Source organism: Macrotis lagotis, chromosome 7, assembly GCF_037893015.1.
Source record: "Macrotis lagotis isolate mMagLag1 chromosome 7, bilby.v1.9.chrom.fasta, whole genome shotgun sequence".
NCBI classification, from domain to species: Eukaryota; Metazoa; Chordata; class Mammalia; order Peramelemorphia; family Peramelidae; genus Macrotis; species Macrotis lagotis.
Window position 1 is genome coordinate 220,203,342 of NC_133664.1, and position 27,876 is coordinate 220,231,217.

At 37.3% G+C, this 27,876-nt stretch overlaps 1 protein-coding gene and 1 pseudogene across 2 annotated transcripts in view; both read right to left on the reverse strand.

Moving 5' to 3' along the window:
• Window positions 1-27,876, reverse strand: part of CECR2 (CECR2 histone acetyl-lysine reader) — a 161,541-nt gene that overhangs the window by 83,362 nt on the left and 50,303 nt on the right. The window lies entirely within an intron of this gene.
• LOC141493505 (phosphatidylinositol 5-phosphate 4-kinase type-2 beta pseudogene) lies at window positions 255-27,870 on the reverse strand (annotated as a pseudogene).

The window sequence follows — 27,876 nt, forward strand, 5'->3', positions numbered from 1 at the left end:
AATTAGCTAAAGACGATTCCTTCACCCCCACCCTCCTTTATTAGGTCTTAAAGCAGAAACTTAATGTCAGGTGGACCCTGAAGTCCTTCCAGACTCTCAGATTCAATAATTTTTGTGACAAAGGATAGGGAGGGGTAGGATGGATATATATATATATATATATATATATATATATAATATATATATATATAATATATATATATACACACACACACACACATATGTATATATATACATATATATATTTTCACACACACACACATACACACACACAGGTGAAGGAAAAGGGATGGAAAAAACAATGAGAATTTTAAAACAAGCTAAACTAAGTTGTTTATACACATTGACTTACTGATCAAAATTCATTATCACCTCAGGAATCACTTCTTCCTAAGGTGATTACTGACAAGTAAAAAACCATACATATAAAGATATTCACAGCAGCATTATTTGTTGCAGCAAATGCTTTTAATTAACTGCTTAACAACTGAGGAATGATGGAATAAATAAGTAATGAATATCACTGTTCCCTAAAAATGATGAAAACAAATAAAAGCTTATTCAGAAAAGATTGGAATGGAGTAATTCATTGCAGAGTGGGAAAAAAAACCCCAATATACATGTAAGATAACACTACAAACAATGGAGAATCAATCATTTATTTAATGCCTACAACATGTCTACTAATCTCATTTTACAGCTGAGGGAACTGAGGCAAAGAATGAGTGATTTATTGTGTCACACAGCTAGAAAATGTCTAAAGATAAAACTGAACTAGGTCTCCTGGCTCTAGGCCCAATCCCCTAACTAGCTGCCACTAAACAACAAAAGAGATAAAACAAAGAGTGAATCTGAGATTTCATAAGCAATTCTCTCTCTCAGTGCCTGTGGGGCTGAACCTTCTCTGAAACTCAACTGTACAGAGAACTACCTTGAACTGAGATTAAATGATTGCTCAAGGTTGCAGAGTTATATGCCAGAAGGAAGAACTGAACTCAGGTATAACTGATCTTCTTTAAGGATATGATTTCTCTCTCATCACACCCAATTTGGATCAAGGTACAACATGGAAACTTTAAAGTAAAGACTGACAGAGTGCTTTCTGGGGAGGGGAGCAAGATGGGGGGAAAATTGTAAAACTCAAATAATATCTTTAATAAAAATTAATTAAAAAAAGAATCAATCATTGAACAAAATGAGACTCTTAAGTCATTCAGGAGTGAACAGGAGTCTTGCTCAGCCATAATATAGAAAAACCTGCAGATATCTTAGCAACAAAGTCACAGCACTTTACTCAGGTACCAGTCCCTACTCCAAAAGGGGTTTTATGCCTTTAGGAGAACAGGAAGTCAGGGTCACAGGTTTGATGGATGCTTAATCTGCTGAGAGACACAGATCTTTGCTCTTCCCAGCCCCCAATTCTCCAGGTCCTCATCACCTCTAGCAGCCAGAACACCATAGCCAACGTCATTGGTGTCCCTGACTCAAGTCTTTCTACAATGCATTCTCTGAAGATTTACCTAATCTCTTTCAATAACTCCAATGGCTCTCTCTTACCTTCAGGATCAAAAATAAAATCTTCTCTAAGGTTGTAAATGTCTTAACTCCTTCCAACTTTGCCAGTTTTTTTTTACAACTCACCTCCTAATACATATTCTGCAATTCAGTGATGCTCTTCCTTCCTCATCTTCACCTCTTTTCTCAAATTCCAATTTCTCTGAAGGCAGATTTTGCCATTTTTTGGAACACTTAGCACAATGCCTAGCATAAAAATGACCAATAAATCATGTTTGCTGATTTATTTAATCTCCATCTGTTGGAGAAGAGGAAGGGATGAAAACAGCCTTTTCCTATTACTTCTCCCTGATCTCTGATTCCTAGATGTTTTTCCTTCTTTTACTCTCCTCTTGAAAGTCTATCATTGAAGTCCCCTTCCTTCTATATATTTTCTTCTTTTAACAATCTTTCCATGGGCCAACTCAATCTCAACCATGAACACTATCTGAAGTGCTATTTGGGCTAAGTGAGCCAAAATTAGCTATTTAGATGAGTGATCTTCAAATTTTTTCAACAATAACACTCTTACCAGTAAATTTTTACATATATATATATGTTAAAATTGTTTCTGAGTGAAAAGGACATTGACTTGTCCTTTTAGTTACATTCACTACTGTACAAATAGCTATGCATATATTATAAAATTTATACAAAAACAAATTTTGAGGGGATGATAAAGATAGTTTCTTATAAACCTTTTTGTTCTCACTAAACTCTTAAGAGAGCAATATAATTGAATGCTTCATTGTATTTGAAAATCCTTGTTTAGTATATTTAATGACTGTGACTCAAAAGTCTTGTACTATGTTAAGTTCATACCAAAACTTCAACTTTTAAAAAGATACTTCACAAAGATAAACTAGCATATTCATGAGAAAGAAGTAGTACATTTAAAAAAATAAAATCAAGATATCAATTTTTCAGTCAATTAATGCAATGAATTTTGTTGAAATTTGACTAAATTTCCAAATTCCCTGATATATCAATCTGTCATTCTTGCAAAATAATCAGAAGGTATTACATTTTTAATGTGTTTAACAAAAAAGGTTCAAAACACAGTGACTTCGTTTGGAAAAGTTTTAAACTGGCAATAACATTTTGCTTCTAAGTTTAAATGTATATTTATGACAACTTTTTAGAGAGTCTGCCATTATTCAGCAGTCTCTTTCCCTCTAAATCTCCCCTCTACCAAGTCTATCTTGTTACTCCTCCATGATTAAAGCCTTTAAGTAGCTGTTCTTAATTCTCAACTCTCCTCAATTTACCTGTCCCATCACTAAATACACCACCAATCTTACTTTCAATGAGAATATGTTGAATATGTTGTTGTTCAGTTGTGTACAATTCTTTATGACCTTGTGGACCACAGTACACCAATACTGTTCATGAGGATTATCTTTGCAAGTGGTTTAGCATAGTTATTCTCTAGTGGCTTATGGTAAAAGTGTTTTCTCTAGGCTCATACTTCTAAGAGTCTGAAGCAGAATTTAAACTCAGGTCTTCTGATTTCCTGATTCTAGCCAGGAATCACCTAGCTGCCTTCAATGAGAATTAGACTATCCAATCTAATAAACATTTATTAAGTGCCTATTATATGCCAAGAAGTCAGCCTAGTGTAAATGCTGATTGAAGCAACCTATTTTTTGTTATTTACAAAAAAAAAAATGTACCTGGGGAAAAACAATTATTTAAAAAAAAATTTTTTTTGAGTTCTAAATGTTCTCCCTTTTTCCAGCCCTTCTGTCACCCACTGGGAATGCAAAGAAATACCTCAATGAAGAGTTTATCGTCTAAAGAAGGTGACACTCACAAAAAAGAAGGCAGTAAAGAGGTGAGGACTACAATGGGTTATTAGTTCTGCAGAATAGCAACTGGGTAGAGCAGCAGATACAAAGCGGGAGTGACACAGGCATTCATTTCAGCCCTCTCTTGAGGAAGGCACTGGGAGGAGTTGGCCACTCCATCTCCAAGCCTCCTCCAATGAAAGGGGAGAAGGCGAAGAGGGAGGTGGAATTTCTAAGTGAACTTATCTGGAAGGAGCAACTTGTTCCTCAGAGTTGATACTAGGCAGGGAACCCCATGCAAAATGGAGTGACCTGAGTCCAGTTTCTGCCCTCTATAAAAGCAGGCATAGGGAGGACTTTGGTGCCACCCCCCCCAACCCTCCAATCAGAAGTGAGAGGAGACTAAGGGAAGCCTATAAATTATTGCCTATCTTCGTTAGTGGAGGAAATTTCTGCAAAGGGAATTGCCCTACATAATCTTGAAATTACAAATCTGAAAGTTCTCATTCCCCATCAAAATACTATCACCTACGTCAAAGGACTACTGTGAGGAAATCACTCAGTAATATGTGAAAGACATTATTAGTATTACATGCAGAAAGTTCAATTCTGGTTGTAAAGTTGGGGAAAATGCTACAAAGCTATGGGAGCTTAAAAAGACTTTTCAGTTTGCAGGGGTCAAGTAGGCTTTTTACACTGTTAAAGAGTTTAAAGACTATTAATCTTTATCTCCAACTACATCTTCCAGGCATTCAAACATTAGATTATCAAAGTCACAAAATATAAGAGTTTAAATGAACCTCTTGCAGCCTAATTCAAGTCACACTTAGAAAAACTCTTCATGGGATCCTAAGTATGTCTAGTACAACCTACCTCATTTAACAGATAAGGAAACCGATGCTTAGAGAGAATAAGTGATCTGTCTTACAGGTAAATCAGTGGCACAGCCAGGACTCTGATCCTGTGAAAGCAAATTTTTTCCAAGGTACCACACTGCCTTCCTCCTAACCCATAATCTCTCTGATACATGAAAAGTGTCCACCACACTACTCTAATGGAAAAGCATAGCCAATCACACCTCTTAGATGAGGAACTAGGCACCAAAAATTCTTTCAGCAAATTAGAAGATCCATTGAGCCTTATCATCTACATAACCAGTTCAGACTTCCATCAGACCTGTGTGCACAACAGGACTCTTAGGACTCATGATCTGCACTACAGCAGAATTCTCCTAAATATGTGTCCTCAGCTAATTAAAATGTGAGTTCTTCCTTAGCAGGAACTGTTTTGAAATTCTATTTGTTTTCCCAGTACTTAGCACAGTGCTTAAGCACATAATACATGCTTTATCTCTCATTCATTTCACTTATTCATTAATTCAAGTGTGTCCTCTAGGGAATTTTAAGTTCTAAATGGGGACATATAGTGGGTACTGAGAACCCAAGAAGAAATATGATCAAAACATATCTATTCTGGCAAAGGATTGAATTTACTACCAAAAATTAGTCAGCCATTCTCAAATTGCTCATACTTTCTTTCTAATCTTTTGCTAGTACAAACAGTTCTACTGAGAAACTTTTCTTTCTTTTAATGACATACCTGGGTACAAATCTAACAGTATATACAGTATTCTTACATATTTTCCAAACTTTCCTGGGAATAATTTCTGCCAATTCAGAACTCCAGTAGTAGCATTTTTGTGAGGTTAGATATGAACAGATATCTCACTACTGTTTTTATCAGCATTTTTCATTAATAATTTAGAGTAATTTTTCATGTCCTAATCATTAATCTAATTGAGAATAGCTGGAAAAGACTTTTTTGGTCATCTTCTCCAAGTCCCTTAAGTCCAGAGGGGTTAAGTGATTTGCCCAGGGTGATACAGGTACTCTATTTCAAGTTCTCTGAAATGATGCTCCTTTTTCAGTGGAAAAAGTCTTTGACTAAACACATCACACATGTGGAAAAAGCATCAAAAATTCATCAGTATGACGCTTTTATTTATTTATTTGTTTGTTTTGGGTAAGGCAATGGGGTTAAGTGATTTACCCAAGGTCACACAGCTAGGTAATTATTAAGTGTCTGAGGTCAAATTTGAACTCAGGGACTCCTGACTCCAAGGCCAGTGCTCTATCCACTGGGCCACCTAGCTGCCCTTATGACCCCTTTATTAACACACAAAAAAGCATTCATCTAAATCAAAAACTAAAACTATTAGTAACGGTGCACCACTTAAATTTTCTCAAAAAGCTCAAGAGTAAAATGAGGTATTCTTCTACTTGAACCATATCATTCTATAGAGTATTAGAAAATTCAAACTAGGGCGGCTAGGTGGCGTAGTGGATAAAGCACCAACCCGCCAGGTACTGGGTTCAAAGCCGGTGTCAGACACTTAATAATTACCTAGCTGTGTGGCCTTGGGCAAGCCACTTAACCCCATTTGCCTTGCAACTACTTAAAAAAAATGCAAACTATTATGAAATAAGAAAAAGGCTATGGGCCAAAAGCAGGAAAATATTAGTTTGCTAATTACACATACTATTACAATTTATAAAGAAAACAAGAAGAGCTTCAAGTATAAATTCAGCAAGATAACAAAGTAAATTCACAAAATCACCAGCCTTTCTGTATTTTTAGAAGTGAAGTAACAATCAAAATAGATGAAGGTAAATTTAATATAAGTGATTAGGACAAGTGAATAAAAGTGGTCTATAGAAGTTCATGCTATAACAAAACCATTATAATCTGTAAAACAGGAAGAGTCTCCAAAAAACATCTATTCCAAATTCCTCATTTCACCCTTGAATAGTATAATAAAGAGATGAGACTACTAACCCAAAGTGAAAATAGGGGTACAGCTAGGATTCAAACTCAAGACCTATGGCACAAGATTCAGTATTTCTGATATAAATGAGCAATTTAGTCCAGTGGTTTTTAAACCTTTACATTAAAAAATTACTGAGAATTCCCTAAAGAGCTTATGTTTATGTGGGTTATCTACCTATATTTACACATTAGAAATTAAAATATCTATGTTTTATTATAAAAAATAGCTCTGACCTTATAGACTTGCTGATTTTAACCAGACTTTTTTTAATTCACTGGAAAAAACCAACAATTCTAGGGGTCTGAGCAACTGAACCTTTCCGGGGCCTTGATGATTGCCTCATCTGTAAAATGAAGAGGTTAGAGTAGACTGATCACTTCAAAAGTTCAACAAAGTTGCTATTATTATATAATAAATTATTCTCCTGGGTCTTACTTCACTCTAGCAATTAGTACAAGTCTTCCAGGTATATTTTCTGAAATTGTCTTTTTTGTTATTTCTTATGGTATAAAATTATTCCATTACATCTGAATTCATGCTCTACCTCAGATGCTTGACAGTCTTGTGTACAGGTAAGTGATTTAACTTCTCAGGGTTCAGAAAGTACTGACTGTCCAGTTTGCTACCTCTCTCCCTACATTTATATCCCACAATTTGTACAGTAATTCCCCAGTGGCTAGGTGTACAAATGGCTCCCAGTTCTTATTTTTTTAATTCCCTTTTCTCATATCTATCTGGACAAATGTATAAAACTGTATTTTTCTTTTGGGGGTGGAGTGTACAGGAAAGAAGAGCTAGGTGCAAGAAAAAGAAAATAGTCATTGAAACACATTTTTTAATGCACAGGAAGAATTTCAGAACAAAGGTAGGTCAATATTAAAATTAACTTACTAAACTTAAATCTAGAAAGATTCAGCTCAAATGCAAACTACATGAAACCTTTCCTGATCTCTCCAACTACAAATGCTAAGTACCTTTACTTCCAAGGTGACTCTGTACTTTATATATACTTTGTATATGTGTGTTTTTAAATGGGATTAGGGGAAGGAACTAGAGGCAGTGTAATACAGTGGAAAGATAAAGTAGTTAGTGGGTTTGTGCTCAAATTCTATATGACCTTGGAAAAAGTATTTGCCCTCCCTGAACCACAATTTCCTCATGTAAAAATAGGGATTGAAATAACTGACCTCTGAGGTCTCTTTCTAACTGACCTCTGAGGTCTCTTTCTAACTGACCTCTGAGGTCTCTTTCTCTCTCTTTTTAAAAAGATTTTATTTATTTTGAGTTTTACAATTTTTCTTCCATTCTTGCTTCCCTCCCCCACCCCCCACAGAAGGCATTCTGTTAGTCTTTACATTGTTTCCATGGTATTTGTATATGTTTTTAATAACTATAGGTACAAATTGTTTCTTCATTATAAATTCTTGAGTGATTTGCTTTTGTATCTTCAGATATAGCCCAATACCTGAACACAGTAGATTGTCAACAAATGTTTGGTTGACCAGCTTTGACAAACAGTTGTATGGTTTCAAAGTTTTATGAAAGCAGAGATTATCACTTGTTTAGCAATATAGTTTTCATATTAATAAGGAATTTTGTTTTATTTTGTATTTAGCCCCAGAATTTCCTATTTCAGTATTTGTACATTCTGAGAAATTTTAAATAGTAACTATATGTAATCCTTTATCACAATTTAACCTAAAAATAAGAAGTGTTCCACCTCTATCTTTCTCCTTCCTCTATAAAAAAACAAAAACTTCATATATATGTGTATATATATAATATATATATTTATATTTAAAGTTTTATTCTCAGAAAAAAAAGAAAAGGGAATCTTTTTTTGTACTTCACATACTCAACTAACATTTGAGACTGGGCTTTCGACATTTTAAGATGACCAAAAACTTATCACAGGGGAAGCTAGGTGGCGTAGTAGATAGAGCACCAGCCCTGGAGTCAGGAGTACTTGGGTTCAAATCTGGTCTCAGACACTTCCTAGCTGTGTGGCCTTGTGAAAGCCACTTAACCCAGTCACTGCCTAGCAAAAACCTAAAAAACAAAAAAACAAAAAAAACCACATCACAATTCTGATATAATTTAGTTGCTAGGGATTACAACCATCACCTTGAACTTAAGTCCTACTTTGCTATCAGCCAAAATTCCATCATCCTGTTATTACCCCCCCCATTACCTTTATGTTTGAATATATTGTAATCTTGTTGTACTGGTATTTCCTAACCCCTGGTAATTACTTAAATAAACAAATTACAGTTATTAATACCATCACCCTTTTTTGGACCAATGATTTTAGTTGGTTTTCCAAAGCAGATTTGTCTCTATCAAATTTATAGTATAATTTTTCTGTTATTTCACTTTTTGAAACAGATGTTAGCATATGTGCTATGATTCTCTTTAAAGTGAATTTTCCATTTTATATTCAGATGATCAAGTGCCCATGAAATTATGTTTCTCATTGCCTTCTAAAAATATTTTTATTTGAAAATCTAAGGAGAACCTGTGAACTGTCCTTTCATTTAAAGGCAACTTCTTTGTGCGATTTGCTTTTATTTATAGTGAGAATGTCAATACTAATGTAGTTCTATCTCTTTGGTAGTATATCAATTTGTTGGTTTGGGGGCAAAGAGCTTAGGAGTATCAAAAGTTAAATCATTGTTTACAAAAGGTCTAAAAACTGTATGATTCTTACAACACCCTGCCCCCCTTTTCTGCTACTTCACTGTTACTGTGGAAGCAGAAGCGGTCCATGCAGTACTGAGGATTTTTTATTTGTGTTTCCTGGGTTGCCATGGGCAAAGAATTCATCACCCAGTGGCCATCCAACTAGTGATGAGCCACTCTCTTCATTACACAGGCTGGTTCACAGACAAGTCAGTGTCTGTTGCTAGGACCACACCTGTAGCCAAAATCTTTCCATGGCTGGCATATCTTCAAGAACCCAAGGTTACATCCATGCCACTATTAAGCACTGGATTATAAGAGATAACCAACTTACATAAACACACAAAACAGTAAATAGTTACTTTAAATATGAAGTGGAAAAAAATACAACTTAAAAGCAATTTGATTTTATCTACAAGAAAAGCAATATTTTTAAAACAATAGAATGTTCAACGTATTTTAAGGTGGAAATCAACTGGAACTAAGATTCATTTAACAAATTCTCAGGGGCGGTTAGGTGGCGTAGTAGATAAAGGATCGGCCTTGGAGTCAGGAGTACCTGGGTTCAAATTCGGTCTCAGACACTTAATAATTACCTAGCCGTGTGGCCTTTGGGCAAGCCACTTAACCCCATTTGCTTTGCAAAAACCTAAAAAACAAAACAAAACAAAACAAAACAAAAAAACAAATTCTCTTTACAACCTAATTCCTGACACATTTTATCAAGTGGAGATACCTGTATAGGGAAATGGAAGTAATAAACTACATCTGGCCTGTCTAATACTACATTTAAATGGATTTCTGTGAATATTAAAATGCTTTTCACCAAGTTCTCTACTTCTATCCTAGACCTGAATGTTAATATCATTCCACAGTTTAACAAACATTGGTTGACTGATGGCCAGCTATGCCCAAATGCTGAGACTAAAAATCAAACATACAAACAAACCAAAAAAACCACCCCCAAACACCATCTTAAGTGTTATGTAGTATCTGAAAATAAAATAAGGACAAATATCAGTAAATACTAGGTAATTTGACAAGGAAGGAAACATTAAGAAATGGAACAATCAGGGATGGCAAGTAATCTGTGCTCTTAAGCATGGATGGGCTAGAATTTATACAAAGGCCTAGGAGAGGCAGGGGATAAAGTAGAGAATTTAAGGGAAATCTAGTATTTGAATTTATCTTGTATATATAGTACATGACTAGGAATAATGTAAACTGTCAGGGTTAGGAGTTGAGTGTTTTATTTTGGAAGAAGTAGAGAACCATTGAGAGTACCTGAGCAAGAATGATGTGGTGAGAACTTTTCTTTAGGAAAATTATTCTGGCATTTCTGTGAAGGGTGGGGTGGGAGAGGAGGACAAGACTAGAAGCAGTGTGACCAATTAAGAGGAGAAAGGATAAAGATCTGGACAAGGATGGTGCCTAAGAATGTAGGGTCGAGGGGAAGGATTCATGTTATGGTCCCCCAAGATTTAGTGATTAGTTGTAGGTAGCAGTGAGTTTTCAAACTTGTATGACTGAAGGAGGGAGTAATGGTCCGTTCCATAGAAGGGGAAGTCTGGAAATTTGGGGAAAAGATGAGTTTCAGATGCCAATTGGACAACCAAGAAACACGTTGAGCAAATCACCCATTGGTAAGGTTAGGGCTGAATATATAAATTTGGGGGAGTGACCTGTCCAGATAATTAAACTCATTAAGTGCTGCTAAGTCACTAAGAAGTACAGAGAAAAGAGAAGGGACAGAACACTATGCTGGTGGAGAGGTTTGTTTAGGAAGGATACAGATGATGATCTATCAAGGGTGCAGTAAGCCAGGATCAAATATTGTCTTCAGGAATTTAATGGTCCTTTCTACCTCAGTCCTACCTTTCCAGACTTTTTTTTTTAAGTTTTTGCAAGGCAATGGGGTTAAGTGACTTGCCCAAGGCCACACACGGCTAGGTAATTATTAAGTGTCTGAGACCGACTGGATTTGAACTCAGGTACTCCTGACTCCAGGGCTGGTGCTCTATCCACTGCGCCACCTAGCCACCTCTTTTCCAGACTTCTTAAGTCTTCCATCCTTCCTTCTACATTGGTCTACTTGCAGCTTCTCCCATCACCACACCTTTGCATAGCTGTCCCTCTTTTTACCTCCTCCTAAGTTTCCCTGGCAGTTTCCTTCAAGTTTCAGCTTAAATCCCATCTTCTGCAGAAAGGCTTTTCCAAGTCCCCTCCTACTACTAGTGCCTCTCATTTACTTTTGTAGTCTATTTACATGTAGTCTATCCCATTACAATGTGAATTTTTTGAGGGTAGGGACTATTTTTTAACCATTCTTTGAAACCAAAGCACTTAACAGAGGGCCTGGTAAAGGAAATGTTTAACAATTTTTTTTTTTGTGCAGGGGGGCCAGCAGCTAAGTGGCACAGTGAGCACTGGCCCTGGAGTCAGGTGGGACCTGAATTCAGATCCAGCCTCAGACACTTAATAATTGCCTAGTTGTGTGACCCTGGCCAAGTCACTTAACCCCATTGCCTAAAATTAAAAAAAAAATTGTTTTTTGACTAAGATGGAAGAACCTAGATCATGGATGATGAAAAGGGATGTAAATATATTTTGGAAGACACAGAATATAAGCTGATCAGCAAGTCATCATTATCATTATTTTTTCCCCCAAGGCAATGGGGTTAAGTACCCAAGGTCACAAGCTAAGTAAATTTTAAGTGTCTGAGGTTGGATTTGAACTCAGGTTTTCTTGACTCCAGGGCTAGCTGCTCTATCCACCTAGCTGCCCCACAACAAACCATTACTGTTAGGTAAAGAGAAGCTCAAACAGCATAACTGGCTAATGGATAATGTTACAGGTTATAACATGTGAGTGTGAAACTGCTCAGGTAGGTCATAGAAGGGCTGTGATCTGCATTCATGGAGCACAACAGGGAAATTTAATCCCCATCAAAGTTCAGTAAGTGTGAAAATTGACTCATTCAGTCCTAAAAATCAAGTGATCAAAATAAACCACCGCAAACACATTTATAAATGTTAAAATCTCATTCCAAATGCAAGATAGATTTGGCTTGGGGATACCAAATATTTTAAAGAGAAACTTAAATCTAAATTCTTCAAGTCATTTGAGGAAGACTGTTGAGTCCAAATTCACAAGCCCCTGGGTTCACTACTATCTATCCCATCCTTCCTATCTTCTGTTCCAATCTTGAAACAAAATCAACCTAAGTAGCAACATCTTAATTTCTAATTCAATACAAATGGATAGAGAAATATTCATGATGGCACTTAAGTGTTCAGTGTTCACCTTATTAGTGAAATATTTCAGAACTTTCAAAACTTTAAGCCAAGGATCTCAAAGCTTATGATGAATATTAAACATGAGTATCATACAAAGTGACCTAAAAACAGTTTTTTAAGAGACTGGATGGGGCGGCTAGGTGGTGGCAGTGGATGGAACACCCACCCTAGAGTCAGGAGTGCCTGGGTTCAAATTTGGCCTCAGACACTTAATAATTACCTAGCTGTGTGGCCTTGGGCAAGCCACTTAACCCCACTAGTTTGAGAGATTGAGAGAGAGAGAGACGGAATAAATAGTTCAGAAAAGTATGCTCTCTGAATAGACACATATAAGGATATTTTCTGCACTGAAAATTGACTATGTCGATATGCATTCACATAGACAAAATTTAGCATTAAAAAAAGCAACATGAGCTAAAAAATAATCTTAGGATTTCTGTCTTGAATAATGGCATGATCTTGAATAGGTTACAATCTCTTTGGATCTGTTTTCTTCTTTGTAAATTTAAGTTCTGTGAAAGTCTAGGGTTGTACTTTATAGATCTTTCTGGTTCAAATCTCAAAATGCTAAGAATCCTAAATTGAAGGAAAAGTAAAATAAACAAATCACCTTTTGAATTTCATTACTAGAAAATTCAAACTCACTTTTGCTGATGGCAAATAGAGTACACCATTTTGTGTATGTCAAAATATATACCATAAAATGAGTCAGGAAAAGGGCCTTTCCTTCTCATTACCAAATTGGACTTGAGGTGAAGGAAGGTAGGGATGGAGGAAATGAGCAGGCAGGAAAAGTGCTAAGAACAGGGAGATAGATATCAAACAATGAAACAGAGTAGTATATCTATTTTCAAAAGTTTCAATGGAAGTTCTATCATGAAAAAAATAAATGCCACTGCAATGACAAACATGTATATCTGGGCATACGCCCCTCCAACAAACTGGCAACCAAATAAAAGGTGGCTGCTGCAGCAGCAACCTCTGGTAGATGAAAGGCGGCCCCTTTAACATTTGCTCCCAGAGTCCAGCAACTCTCAGCAGTTGGCTGGAGACTAAGCTGGACAATCCTGTGGAGCTCCAACAAAGGGACGAAACAAACTCCAGCCCCTGGGGCCCCCCTCCCCGACAACGCGTGAAACAACTTGATAAATGATTGCTCTGTCAGGGGACAAGGAGATGGAGACGTCTGGGAGCACAGGGGGAATGTATCTAATTTAGGAGGCAAGTGGGGGAAGGGGGGATGAGGGAGATGGGAGAACTGGAGGAAAACAGAGAAGCCCACCTTAGAAATTATACAACTCGGAAACACTGGGAAAAAGCAAAAATCTGTCCTCTTTCCAACCTCAGGACGTTAGAATAGTGATAAGGGAGTTTCAAAGTTTGACTGAACCAGTTTTTTTAAAGCCAGTTTTACTACTAGACATAATGAGGGAAAACATTTCAGTTTCCTTCATCAACCCATTCTCTTGCCTCAAGTCCAAGCTTAAAACAACAGAGGTCTCACATTACCTTATTCAATTGGGAAGGCAGGAAATACAAACTACATTCCCCACCCCCAGTTCAGCCCAAGTAAGACTTGAATTGAAAGTCACAAAAACAGGAGCCCATATCCTGGCTTAATTCAAGGGAACATTAATTACCTTAAAACAAAAACAAGAGGAGTTCACAGCTGGGGCCCAACACTCCCTCCCCTCTTCTCCAGTGTGTGAGCCAGCTATTTATACAGCCTCTCTCCTTGCACAGAATTGATATTGGACCCAGAGGACTTCCCCAGTTGGGACTTACAAGAGAGCTCACCAGCCAACAAACTCCGGCCAGCATAGCGCCGGCATTTTAAGAACTGTTTCCAAACCTGATGGAGGTTTTTTTTTTTTTTGGGGGGGGGGCAGGGAGAAGAGGTGTCGGTTTCTTTCCCTTTTCAAGAAATGCCATTCCAGTCTGAAGATAAATGTATAATAATCATTAGGCCAGTTTCATGATAGTCAAGACAGAAGAATAGGCTAATCTATTTAATAAACTTATTTGGCACTTCTTTCTTGGGGGAAGAGGAGAGGCTGGGGTGCTTAGAAGCATAAAGTTTCTCTTTACTCTCCCCACCAGATTCTGGTAAAAAGGCCCTCACCCAAAACACAGCAACAGCCTCATGATTGGTGTCTTAGCAGCCAAGTCTCTCAGCTCTCCAATCCATTCTCTACATGGCTGCCAAGTTGACATTACCAAAAGGAAGGTATAACCATATCAAGCAAGAAGGATCAGTTTTTCTCTATTGCTTCTACAATAAAATGAAAATTCCTGTAATTGAATGACCTTCACAGCCAAAACCAAGCCATTTCCCCCCCAGACTTTAAGATCTACAATTCTCCCTCTCTCATGCAAATGTTCCTGTTCCCCAAACATAACAAAACAGTGCAATTCTCACCCCAAGGCAGATTCTGGAATGCCTCTTCAAATCCTTGGCTGCATTCAAGCCTTACTTCCTACGTGAAGCTAAGGATTGATATGATTATGGGGGATTATGGATTTAGATATTAAAGAAACCTTAAAAGGCTAGCTATCCAATTCCCTCATTTTTCATTTTTCAGGTGAAGAAACTGAGACCCAGAGAGGTTAATTAACTTGTCCAAAGTCTCACAGGTATTAAGAGGTAGAGCACTCCAAATCTAGCGCTCTTTCCAGGTAAACAGTATTGCATGATATTGCATGTAATATATTATCTCTGAGGGGAAATGACCCTAATTCTGTCTCACTTGGCAGACTACTAAGTTATTGTTACCTCTGAGAGACACTTCTGGCTCTTACATAGCTGACTGACAACTCCTCTGTCTAAGCAAGCTTCTTTCAGCTCCATTTATCATTTTATCATTTATCATTCATATTTGGAGTATCTACAGAGAAGTGATCTTCAGAATCTCACCACTTTATGTTTATAGTATCAAAACACTCTTAAGTACATATTAAATAATAAACATCTAATTCCATTAAACAAGGAGTTCTCCCCATTTATCCCCAATTGTTTGTTAGTATCCCCTTGTGTACATATGAATTTTACTTCAGTAGAAAGGAAGGTCCTTGAGAGAACTACATTCATTTATATTTCTGTACCTCTAGCACAGGACTGAACCCATTGTAGGTCTTAATAACTACTCACTGAATCAAACAATTCATAAAGCTTAAGTTTGAATAAAGAATTACCAAAGTCAAGCTAGGAATACATTTCATGAAGAGCTAAGATGACGAAGTAGGAGGAAGTACAACTAGCTCCTGACCTAGCACTCACTCCCACCTCAATTCCTCCAAACAGAATTTTAAAATACACCAGGATCAAATCTTCATGGAGAAATTCAAGGTTTAAAAAAAAAAACAGTGTGTCATTTTTCCAGCCCCCCCGTTGGCTTAAGAGACACAGGGACCCAGGGAGTAAACAGTCTCAGAAGCACCGCAGTACATGGAGGTCTCAACTGGGGCCTTTGTCCCTTGTTACTCAAGTTCAGATCACAAATCTGAAGCAGAATGAGTTTGGCACCTGGGTCTGGGACAGCTAGACAGGCGTGATCTCAGATCCTAGGCAGATCACTATAGAGAAAGCAAGCTCAGGAGCAAGCAGTGCCAGCAACAGTCAGCAGCAGCCCTGGCTCAGATCCTGGGAGCAGAGCAGAGCTTCAGGACCATTCTCTATGGAGGAATCTCAGACCAAAAAGAGCCTGCAATTCTGTCCTTCTGAATCAGCACAGCTTCCCAGCTGGGTAACAGTGACTGAGCTCAGCAGTAGTCAACCAAGGCACAGTCCAAGAATAGGTGGGGAACTAGGGGAGGTAAGGCCAGGGATACAGTGATCAGACTTATCCCTGAATCAAACCACTTCTGGAAGGACTTTGTCTGGACCTATTCCCAAGGGTCTAGAATAACAAAACACTCCAAGCTTTAAGAAATCATCAATAAGAGAAGGGTGTAGAATTGGTATCTGAAATAACATCGAATTTGAAGCCAGGAAGTGGGCTAGAAGGAGTGTAGCAAAAGAGAAAAGAATCCTGCCACAAAAGATTATCATTGTGAGAGAAATGCTCAGAAGTACAAATCCAGAAGAAATTGTCTCCAAAACATCTCTAAGCAAAGTTGCAAAGAAAAAGACAGCTTGGGAATAGATTCAATTAGAATTTCAGGAAGAGATAAAGCTATATACACAGTTGAAAATACTTTCATAAATGAGTGTTAGAAAAAATAGGAAAATAAAAAAAATTATGTTATAAAGAATTTAAAAGGGGATTAAGAGGTTGGATTAACATAAGGTATACATCCTTACCCAAGCAACATCCCTAAAAGTTAGAAAGGCTCAAAAAAGAAGCCATTAACTCCTTGAAACAACAAGAAATTTTAATTAAAAAGCCAAAAAGACTGACAAAAATGGAGGAAAATGTAAGGTACAGCCTAACAAAAAGATATGACCTAGAAAAAGAATGAAAAAAGAACTGAAAATCAAGACCAAATGAAAGACAGTTACAATTTTAAAAAAGACAGTTCCGGGGCAGCTAGGCAGTACAATGGATAGAGCACTGGCTCTTAAGTCAGGAGGACCTGAGTTCAAATGTGTCCTCAGACACTTAATAATTACCTAGCTGTGTGACCCCTAGGCAAGTCACTTAACCCCACTGCCTTGCCAAAAAAAAAAGACAGTTCCTGCCCTCAAGAAGTTTACATACTAATAGAGAAAGACAAACTACCTTTTAAAGGAGACTAAAGGAGGAGGGGGAATAGCTGATAATTGGGATAGGAGAGGGAAATGGATTCTCTAACACAGCTCCTATACCAAATGAGTACAGCTTGAGTGGGAAATGAACAGAAGAGGAACTCTCCACCCAGAGGGACCATAGGAGCAGAGGGTGATGATGAGGTCAGTTCCAGGGCTAATGTGATCAAGAAGGATGAAGTCTAAATGAATATGGTAAAATGGGACACAAAAAAGGATTGCTTAGGGGGGGCAAATTGGTGAATCCCAAATGTAAACACCCGAGAATAATATGGGAAGATCCTGAACTTACAGGTCAAACTAAAGATTATGAAAATAGCTAGGAAGAAGGAATTAAAGTACTAAGACGACACAGTAAGGAATACATATGATTTAGCAGCCACCACTATAAAGGAGAGAATAGGCTAGAAAAATGATAGTCTAGAAAGTAAAGGAATTAGGCTTAGATTCAAGAATAACTTACTCAAAAATACTAAGTATAAAAAGTGGATCTTTCAATGCCATATCTGTTCATTTCTTCATTTATACTGAACTCTCTGTGAGCCTATTTGGGTTTTTCTGGGAAAAGAACACTGTAATATTTTGCCATTTCCCTCTCCAAGTCAATTAAACTGAGGATTAAATGATTTGCCCAGCACCAAACAGCTACTAAGTGTCTGAGGCTGGATTTGAATTCAGATTCTCCTGATTCCAAGACCAGCACACACTATACCACCCAGTTGTTGCTTTAATGAAATGGAGAATTTTCTAATCATTCCTGATGAAAACAGCATCAATGTGCAGAAGAAGCTTAGAGTTAAAACATTAGAGTTAAAAGAAACATGAAAAGGTAATCACAAACATTTAGGGATACAGAACTAAAGGAGAATGAATTTCTTACATTGGAATGTGAAGATAATAGGTGTTTTTTCTGATTCCTGTCAACATGAGTTATAGGTGGATTCTAATTAGACAAAAGGTCTAAGAGTGATTGTCACTTTTCCCCCAAAAAACTTATTTCAGAAATATAAAAACTGTCATTACCTATCATATTTTGGAAATTCTGAGTATCATACATTTAGACATACTGAGGGAATGCACATATTATAAGTGAACAATGTCCTCAGGAAAACAAGTAACTCACCTGTTACTTGCCTGTCTTAACTCATGAATTTGTCAAATTAGTACATACCTTTTATGTTGTTCCCAGATCCCCTCCCTTTTTTTTTGCATCAAAATTCTCCCCATCTTCTATGCCCTCTCTCCCACCCAATGAGAAGGCAAGAATAAAGCCTATTATCAATCTTCATAGTCAGGGAAAACAAACTTCTCATTAGCCAGGTTGTAGGTACAGTACATAACACCGATTAGTTGGTTCCTATTCTTTGTTACCCAAGAAGACCAAAATGACATCACTACGTTTGAGACAAATTACAGGGTGTCCGTGGCTGATCAGAACAATACGAGCTCAGAATGCTCTACTACAGGTTAGGCATAAATTAGTTCATGTGAACACATGGAGTGGGTTCTCTAAACATACATGTGTCACATTTCCTTTGAACTGTTTCAATTCTGCCTTCCTAACTGATGAGGTCATGCCATGCATGTCCTGTGCCAGTGTCTTCCATGCTGTACAATCAATTATCAAGTTTTTCAATGAGACCTTCAGGGTCTCACTTCTTCTGACCTTATGAGCTCTTGCCCTGTGTGAGTTCTCCATAAAATAGTCCTTTTGGCAAGGCATTCTAACATCATGTCTAGCCCATTGTAGTAGCACTCTCTATAGTAATGATGGAATGCTAGGCTGTTTAGTTTGAGAAAGGACCTCAGTGTCTGGTATCTTCTCCTGCCAGGTGATCTTCAGAATCTTCCTAAGACAATTTAAATGGAAGTGATTCAGTTTCCTGACATGGTGCTGGTAGACTCTCCTGGTTTCACAAGCATATAGCAATGAGGTATGCACAATGGCTCTCTAGATCTTCAGTTTGGTGGTCAGTCTAATCCCTCTTCTCTCCCACACTTTCTTTCAGAGCTTTCCCAAATACTGAGCTGGCTCTGGCAATGAGTGTGTCAGCTTCATTATCAATGTGTACCTCCTTGGAAAGGACAATGTCAAGGTAAATTAAGTTGTCCACAGTACTCAAAACTTCTTCACTTGCTGTAATCAATGGTTTCACATGTGGATGGTGTGGTGCAGGCTGATGAAGCACCTGTGTTTTCTTGGCGTTAATTGTTAAACCAAAAGAGCACAAACAGCAAAGACTTGATCCATACTTTGTTGCATCTCAGCTTCAGAGACTGCATTGAGTGCACAATCATCTGCAAACAGAAGATCATGCACTAACATTCCCTCCACTTTGGTCTCGGCTTGTAGCCTTTTCAAGTTGAAGACTTTGCCATCAGTATGGGAGCTGACCTTCATGCTGTGTTTGATAACATGGCTAAAAACATCATACTAAAAAGAATGGGAGCAGGGACACACACACAACCTTACACACACACATGCACATACACCCTGTATACTAAACTGTGATTTTTAAATTTTTCTGCTTCTGCTCATTTACTTCTGAATAAGTTCATACAAATCTTCCCATATTTTTCCTTAAACTATTGCCATTACTATTTCTTAAAACACAACCCATTACATTCATATACCATAATTTCTACAGCCATTCTCAATTGATGGATATACTCTTTTATTTCTTATTTTTGTTAACCACAAGAAAAAATGGCTCTAAATAGTTTGGTTTATATGAATCCTTTCCCTCTTTTTATGATTTCTTTGGTCTATAACCCTAGTAGTGTTATTGTTGAGTTAAAAGGGGTGTGTGTGTGTGTGTGTGTGTGTGTGTGTGTGTATGGTTTACTGACCCTTATAGCACACATTCAAATTGCATTACAGAATGGTTAAGGCTATTTCACCGACGTACTGACAATGGATTAGTGTACCTCTTTTTCCCACATATCATTTGGCTATTATTTTCCTTTTCTGTCCTGTTTGCATTTCTGTGATTATCAATGATTTAGAATATTTCTGTATGGTTATTTATAAATTGGAGTTTTGTCTGAAAACTTCCTATTCATATCTTTGGATCAGTTAAGGTCTCTTATTTTTGTAAATTTTACTTAGTTGCCTATATATTTAAGATATGAGACCTTATCAGAGAAACTTGCTACAATGATTTTCCCCAAAGTGTTGTCCTTTTCTTATTTTAGATACACTGGTTTTGTTTCTGTGCTGAGTCAGTTTTCAGTTTCACTAACTCTTTGTGACCCCACTGGAGTTGTCTTGGCAAAGAGTGGTTTACCATTTCCTTTTCTGGTTCATTTTTCACAGATGAAGAATTGAGGAAAATAGAGTTAAGCAACTCATCCAGGGTCGCTAGCAAGTATGGCCATGAGGTCAGACAAGAACTCAGGAAAATGAGTTTTCCTGACTCCAGGTCTGGAACCCCTAGCTGTCCTTTGATTATAGTAACCTTTCTTGTTTTCTGTTAACCTCTATATCTTTTGTTTGGTCATGAACTCTTCTAACCATAGATCTGACAAGTAATAACTGCTATGTTCCTCCAATTTGTTTTTATTATCTTTTAAGTCTAAGTCATGCATTCAGATTAACCTTATCTTGGAATATATAGTTTGTGATGTTGGGCTATGCTTAGTTTTCCATACTTTTCCAGCTTTCTCAGTTTTTGTTAAGTAATTTTAACCCCCAAAACTGGCATCTTTAGATTCTTCAAACATTAAGTTGCTTTTTTCATTTGAAAACTGTGTATCTCATTTGTTCCATAGATCACTCTATTCTGTATCTAGGAATAAACAGTGTTCATGACTACAGCTTTGTAGTATAAGTTAAGATCAGGTACTGCTAGGGGGACTTTCCATTTATTTTCATTGACTCCCTTGATATTTTTAGACCTTTTCTTGCTCCAGATGAATTCTATTGCTATTTTTTTTCTGGTTCTTTTAGGTAGTTTGGCATGGCACTGATTAAATAAATTAATTTCTGTAGTACTGTTGTTTTTATTTTATCAGCTTTAGCTTACTAATAATAAGAAAATGGTATTTCTCCAATTATTTAGATTTGCCTTTAATCTGGGAAATAGGGGATTAGGATTCTTTGAACAATAATATTAATTTGGATAATACGCACATTTTCTAACATAGTAACCATAAAATAACCCTTAAAATGCAGTAAATAAAATAAAATTGGTTATATGCCAAACCTTTTTCTCACTAGAGTACTGTAATCTTTTATGCCAACACCTATATAACAAAACAAAACCTTGATTTCAGGCAATGTTTACTTTTCATAATATATGTAATTTACAGTACCATAAATACTGTACAGCAAATAAAATTCTTATAGCTAAAACATTTTTAAACCTTTATCTTACCTTCTACTGTGTTAGATGGCAGTTGAAAGCAATGTATTGGAATACCAGGCTGCTATAAACTTCTTTACCTTGGTCATTCTCTAAAAAACCAAGGGAGAGATTGCTGGAACTTTAGTTACTCAGCTCAGAAAACCAGAATAGTCTGGTCCATATGCCCCTGTCTCCAGCCCCATTCTAGCTCAGTGTCCAAAAGCATGCAGCTAAGCTCTCTCCTTCCTCTCCAATAAAGAATTTGGTTCCAGGTTGAGCTGAAAGGAGCCAAAAGGAGAAAGTGAAATTTTGTCCCTAGTAACTTCCCCATTTGCTAAGGAGATCATCCTAAATAAGCTGCTTCTTATGGTAGTGTTTTTGCAAGTAGATCCAAGTATTTTATACTCTCTTTAAGTAATGCTTTATATCCTACATTTAGGATATAACAACTTCAATAAAAAGTTTTTAGTTGAATCTCAAGGTAAATCCACAAAAAGTGGCCTTTGTTTCCTTGTTGCTTATGCTAATTCCTTCAAATTCTTTTTCTTGTCTTATTGTTATAGCTAGCATTTTAGTATGATATTGAATAGTAAAGGCAATAAGTGAGATCCTTATTTCATCATAATATAGTTTCTAGGTCACTCCCTTGGAAGGTAATAAATACATGCTTTTGGATTTAAGCAGCTACCACTTGAAATTTTAAGAAAAGCTTGGGGGCAGCTAGGTGGGGGCAGTGGATAGAGCACAGCTCTGGAGTCAGGAGGACCTGAGTTCAAATTTGACCTCAAACACTTAAAAATTACCTAGCTGCATTACCTTGGGCAAGTCACTTAACCCCACTGCTTTGCAAGAAAAAAAAAAGGAAAAGAAAAGCTTGGTTTATTCCTGTGGTTTATAGTCCTTTTTAACAGGAATGGGTACTGTACTTTGTCAAAAGCATTTTCTTTCTCCAATATAAAAATGATCAAAGAATATGAATTGGTAGTTTTCAGAAGAAGAAATCAAAGGTATTTATAGTCATCTGAAAAATGCAATAAATAATTATAGATTAGGGGGGGCTAGGTGGCGCAGTGGATAGAACACCAACCCTGGAGTCAGGAGTCCCTGAGTTCAGATAATAATTACCTAGCTGTGTGGCCTTGGGCAAGCCACTTAACCCCATTTGCCTTGCAAAATCCTTAAAAAAAAACAATTATAGATTAGAGAAATGCAAATTAAAATAACTCAAGTTTCATCTCATACTTATATAACAGGCTAATATGACAAAAATGGAAAATGACAAATTTAGGAGGGGATTTGGAAAAATCAAAACATTGCTGGTGGTGTTGTGAACTGATCCAACCATTCTCAATAGCCATTTGGAACCATACCCAAATGGTTACAAAATTGTAACATATCCTCTGACCCATCAATATTACAATTTTAGACCTGTATCCCAAAGAGATTTATTTATAGAAGTGCTTTTAGAAATGAAAAATAACTAAAACAGAAGAGATATCTGCCAGTTAGTAAAGGGATTAACAGGCTGTGGTATATGATATGATGGAATATTATATTGTACTATAAAAATTGATGAGTAGTAAATATATAGGATTTCAGAAAAACTTGGTTAGATTTACATGAATGCATACAATGTGAGGTGAGCACAACCAGAACATTGCACAGTAACAGCAATGCAGACCCCCTATAAATCTACTGTGAATGTCTAAGAGATTATCAACAATTCAAGGATCCAAAATAATTCTGAAAGAATTATTTTGAAAAATGCTATATACACCCACAGAAAGAACTGATGAGGTCTAATATAGATCAAGCTCAGTTTAACTTTATTAATTTTTCTTCTTTATGTTTTCTTCTGCAAGATGGAAATGTTTTGCATGTCTGAACATTTATAATCTATATGAAATTACATGCCTTCTCAAGGGAGAGAGAGGAGAAACAGGGAGAAAATTGCAACTCAAAATTTACAAGTAATTAGAAAAATTCAAAACACTTTTTCTAAAAAACATTATCTCTTGAAATAGTAATTTTTGATGTCTTTGTAGTATTATGGTCAATTATGCTTACATTTTTCCTAATATCAAAAAAAGCCTTGAATTGCTAGCATAAATTCAGCATGGTCATAATGGATGAATCTCTGAATATAGCTGTAACTTCCTAAAGTAACAGTTTATTTAAATTTTTTGCATCAATATTCATTAAGGAAACTGGTCTATAGTTTTCTTTCTGTTTTGGCTCTCTCTAATTTGGGCATCAAAACCATATTTGTATCATAGAAGGAAATGGGAATCATTCTTAACCTATTTTTTCCACAATTTACTTAGCAACAGAATTGTTATTTAAATGTCTGGAAGAATTCACTTGCAAATCTATGTCCCAGTTATACCCTAAAGGCCCAGGACTTTTAGGAAGCTCCTTTATGGGCTTGTTCAATTTCTTTTACTAAATTAAAATTATTTAAATAATCTATTTCCTCTTCTGTTAATCTGAGCAATTTATACTTTTGAAAATATTCATCCATTTCATTTAGATGTCAATTTTATAGATTATATAATTTGGCAAAAATGCTCCTTATTGTTTTTTATTTCACTTTCCTTGGTAATTCAGTTTCCTTTATTTTTTTTATTTTTTATTTTTTATGATTTTGCAAGGCAAATGGGGTTAAGGGGCTTGCCCAAGGTCACACAGCTAGTTAATTATTAAGTGTCTGAGGCCAGATTTGAACCCAGGTACTCTTGACTCCAGGGCCTTGATGTTTGTTTTTTAAAAATGTTGTTTTTCCTAATTCTTTTTTTAAGTGTGCATACCAAATCCATTGAATAGAATATTTTCCTGGTTCTGTTCATGTCATTCTCTCAGATCAACAGTCTTACAAACTATTTACTTCATCATTTTTTTTTAATTTCATTAATTTTTTAAAATTTAATAAACATTTTTTTTAATTTAAGGCAATTGGGGTTAAGTGACTTGCCCAAGGTCACATAATTAAGGCAAGTATTAAGTGTCTGAGGTCATATTTGAACTCATGTCCTCCTGACTCCAGGGCCAGTGCCACCCAGCTGCCTGCCCATTTTTCATCACTTCTTGAAGCATAGTAGTATTCTATCACATTTGATAATTTGTCCAATATTTCCAGGGCTGGGCACCATTATATTCATTGCAACCTCAAACTTTTTTGTATTTTTGCATCCTTATTCATTTATTTATTTTTTATTTATTTTGATTGGAACTAATCTCACCTTTAAACTGCCTTCTGCTGATTCCCCCTTTTTTTTCACAGACTTAAAGAATACCTTTGCTTCCCAATATTTAAGGTAATTTTCTTTCACTTTATTTTTCCATTCCCACCTTAGGGTTACCCTCTCTCTTGTTACTCTTCTTTTAAGATTATTCAAATAATACAAAACCAGATGTAAGTCAATATGGTGGAATGAGAATCAGTTATTTCTGTCCAGCTCAACTAATAAACTTTCCCCCACAATAGACTGGATGAGGGGCAGCTAGGTGGTGTAGTGGATAAGAGCACCGGCCCTGGAGTCAGGAGTACCTGGGTTCAAATCCGGTCTCAGACACTTACCTAGCTGTGTGGCCTTGGGCAAGCTACTTAGCCCCATTTGCCTTACAAAAACCTAAAAAAAATTACAGAAAACTCTATAAAGAACTTTTGTTTAGGGGCGGCTAGGTGGCATAGTGGATAAAGCACCAGCCTTGGAGTCAGGAGTACCTGAGTTCAGACACTTAATAATTACCTAGCTGTGTGGCCTTGGGCAAGCCACTTTAACCCTGGTTTGCCTTGCAAAAACCCTTTTGTTTAAGTGCGTCCATTATATCAACTTCTATTGATCAACAATGAAAATAGTTTTGTCCTTGCAGGGACTTGGGAACCCATAGGGTCCCAATTGGGTACTCAGACTCAATTAAGCTAAGATTCAGTTGAAAATAGGCACTATTTAACCAACTGTTGTATGCTAAACACCTACTATATATTGGACATTTAATAGGAGTTCAATAGTTCGATTTTTCATACAGCTTCATATTCTCTACTCAGCATTCCTTTTGATATACTGAAAACAAAGTTAAACAAGACTGATTGTATTTGGTTCTTACTTTGACCTCTCAAAACTGAGACTTTCTGAATAATCCTAATTCTATTTGTCCTATAAAAATATTCTTCTTTCAGAAGGATATTTTCCTTAATCAATGGAAGTTCTTAACCAAGGTGGAAAAGATTTCCCTCCTCTTTAAAACATTCTGCTGCTTGATTTTCTTTTTTTGCACTTACCATCTTCTCAATTTGTATAAGAGCTTACTGCTTTGATCTCTTGACCAGTCAGAAACCAGGAAGTGGCATTATTTTATCTTTGTGACTTTAGGACTTTTTTACATTTGGAAAGTGGTGGTAATAAGTAATAGAAATCTGAATTTGTATTTGTGGTATGAAGAACTCTCAATGGTAGAAATTCCTTTAAATAGACAATTGGAACACTCAACCTACATAATGATGACTTATCTGTTATGCAGAACAAGACTGCCTGGGTTACTGAGAAGTTAATTAATTTGTGAAAGGTCATAAATAATCACAAAGATAGTATAGGTCAGTGTCAAAACTCGAACCCAAGCAACTGGGTGGTGAAATCTATATTTTTAAACAGTTTAAAAAATCTTGGATTTGGATATTTACTAGCTGTAACCCAGAGGAAATAGCTTATGATTTTGTCTATTACTTCTCTTTCAGAAAGTGGATGACACACTATGAGCTGAATACATAATCTTTCAAAAACAGGGTTTTTTAAAAAAATTTTTTAATTTAATTTAATTTAATTTCTATGCATGGTAGGGAGTGGGGAGAGCTACACTCGATACCCTAGTTTAAAAAAAATAATCCATCCACCTAAACCCCCTGAAAGGTTAGGAAGTTACTGGCATTCTCCTTTCTGATGTCATAGTGGTCAGCTCTAAAAGGCTCCCCCATGCAGGGAGGGCTACTGGGGCTTTTCCATTAAAAGGAAGTTGGGGTAGGGGAGAACAGGATGACTTGCACACAACATTATAAATAGCAATGTTGAAGCAAAAAACAAAACCCAAATAAACCCAACAGAGCCCTGCCCAGCCTCTGGGTATCTCAGTATTAAAGAGCCACTTTTCCACCAGGGTCAAGTGGTGGGAATCAAGGGTGCACAGAAGATGAAGATTCCCATAAAATTATCATACCACACACACACACACACACACACACACAAATCTCTCTCTTACACACCCTGCTACAGTGTCTTGTACAGTGTTGCAGGCTCTTCGTCTCTCCTTTGAAGTTCACCCCTCTTCCCACACCTCAACTTTCTACCTGTTTTTCCTTCTTTCCTTCCCAGATCCCACCCCAGCACTCTGGTTCTGGGTGCAGGTATAAGATGACTATGTCAGGATATTGGACATGAATTCATTGAAGGGCTTCGAGTACTGCTCAGGATTCACTGCTGAAATTTCTGCCCCAACCCCATGTTTCACTGTTTTGGCAGCATGTGCAGCTTTTTCTTGGTGTCATAGGGTGTGAGGATGTCAATGATAGCTATAAAATACACCTCATTCTTGGGGGCATTTTCATGGCTCTTCGTGGCATAAACATCCACAGATGGGTCAAATTCCTCAGGGCCAAAGAATTGGGGGAAGTTGAAGAGGTTACCAGGACTGTCAGGGGGTGTCCCGCAGGAGCAGAGCAGGTTGCTGCCCACCTCATCATTGTCACATTCCTCATCCTCTGCCCGATCCTCCACCTCCTCCTGCTCTGCCTGGTCCACATCATAGATGCCCACCAGAAGGCTATAATCCATGATTTTGAACTGGGCCAGGAACTCCACATCCCGTTTTAATTTTTCCAAGAAATTCTTTTTTACTCTCCTCTCCCACATTCCAACTTCTGTCCTTCATTGAGGAAATCATTGTCTTTGAAGGTCAGCAAATCCTTAGCCTTTTCTTTATCACTTGCTTCTCTGGAGACAGTGGAGCCCTTGAGATTGTACTTCCCACATACAGTCAGGCGGTGACTGAAACACATTCTTCCTGACCACCATGGAGGTCTCCACATCATCCACAGTCAGGTGGTACATGCCCAGGAATTGGGGCAAAAGGGTGTTTCCATGACATTCCACTATGAACTGGTGTTATTTCATTAGGATGTTGTGCATTTCTGCCACATGCTCACTTGACCCAGCCTTGATGACCAAGCAAGATCATAGGTGGTAAGGAAACGTGTTCCACATCTGCCCTGACTGTCACTGTTGATGAGGGAACTGCGTATCACTGAGTTCTGGTAGTCCTGATCATCAATTCCAAATCTCTCCCGGAGATTTCGGAACACCATGGAGCAGTACTCTTTAAATTTAAAACGTCTGGGTAGGTTCTCCTTATTGATTCATCTACCTATGAAATCATCTGGCATTAAAACGACAGGGACTGGGCCACTGCTGAGCTTGCTGATTGTGTGGTTGGCCCCCCACATCAGGACACTTCGGCCGCAGTGCCCTCACCGCCGCATGGTACCGCCTGGCCAGACTCAGCCTCCTCGGACACCAGGAGTCCTGCTACCTACCCCACCGGGGGCACCACCTGTCCGCACTCCTGCTTGACAGCACCTGGCCCGGGGCAGCA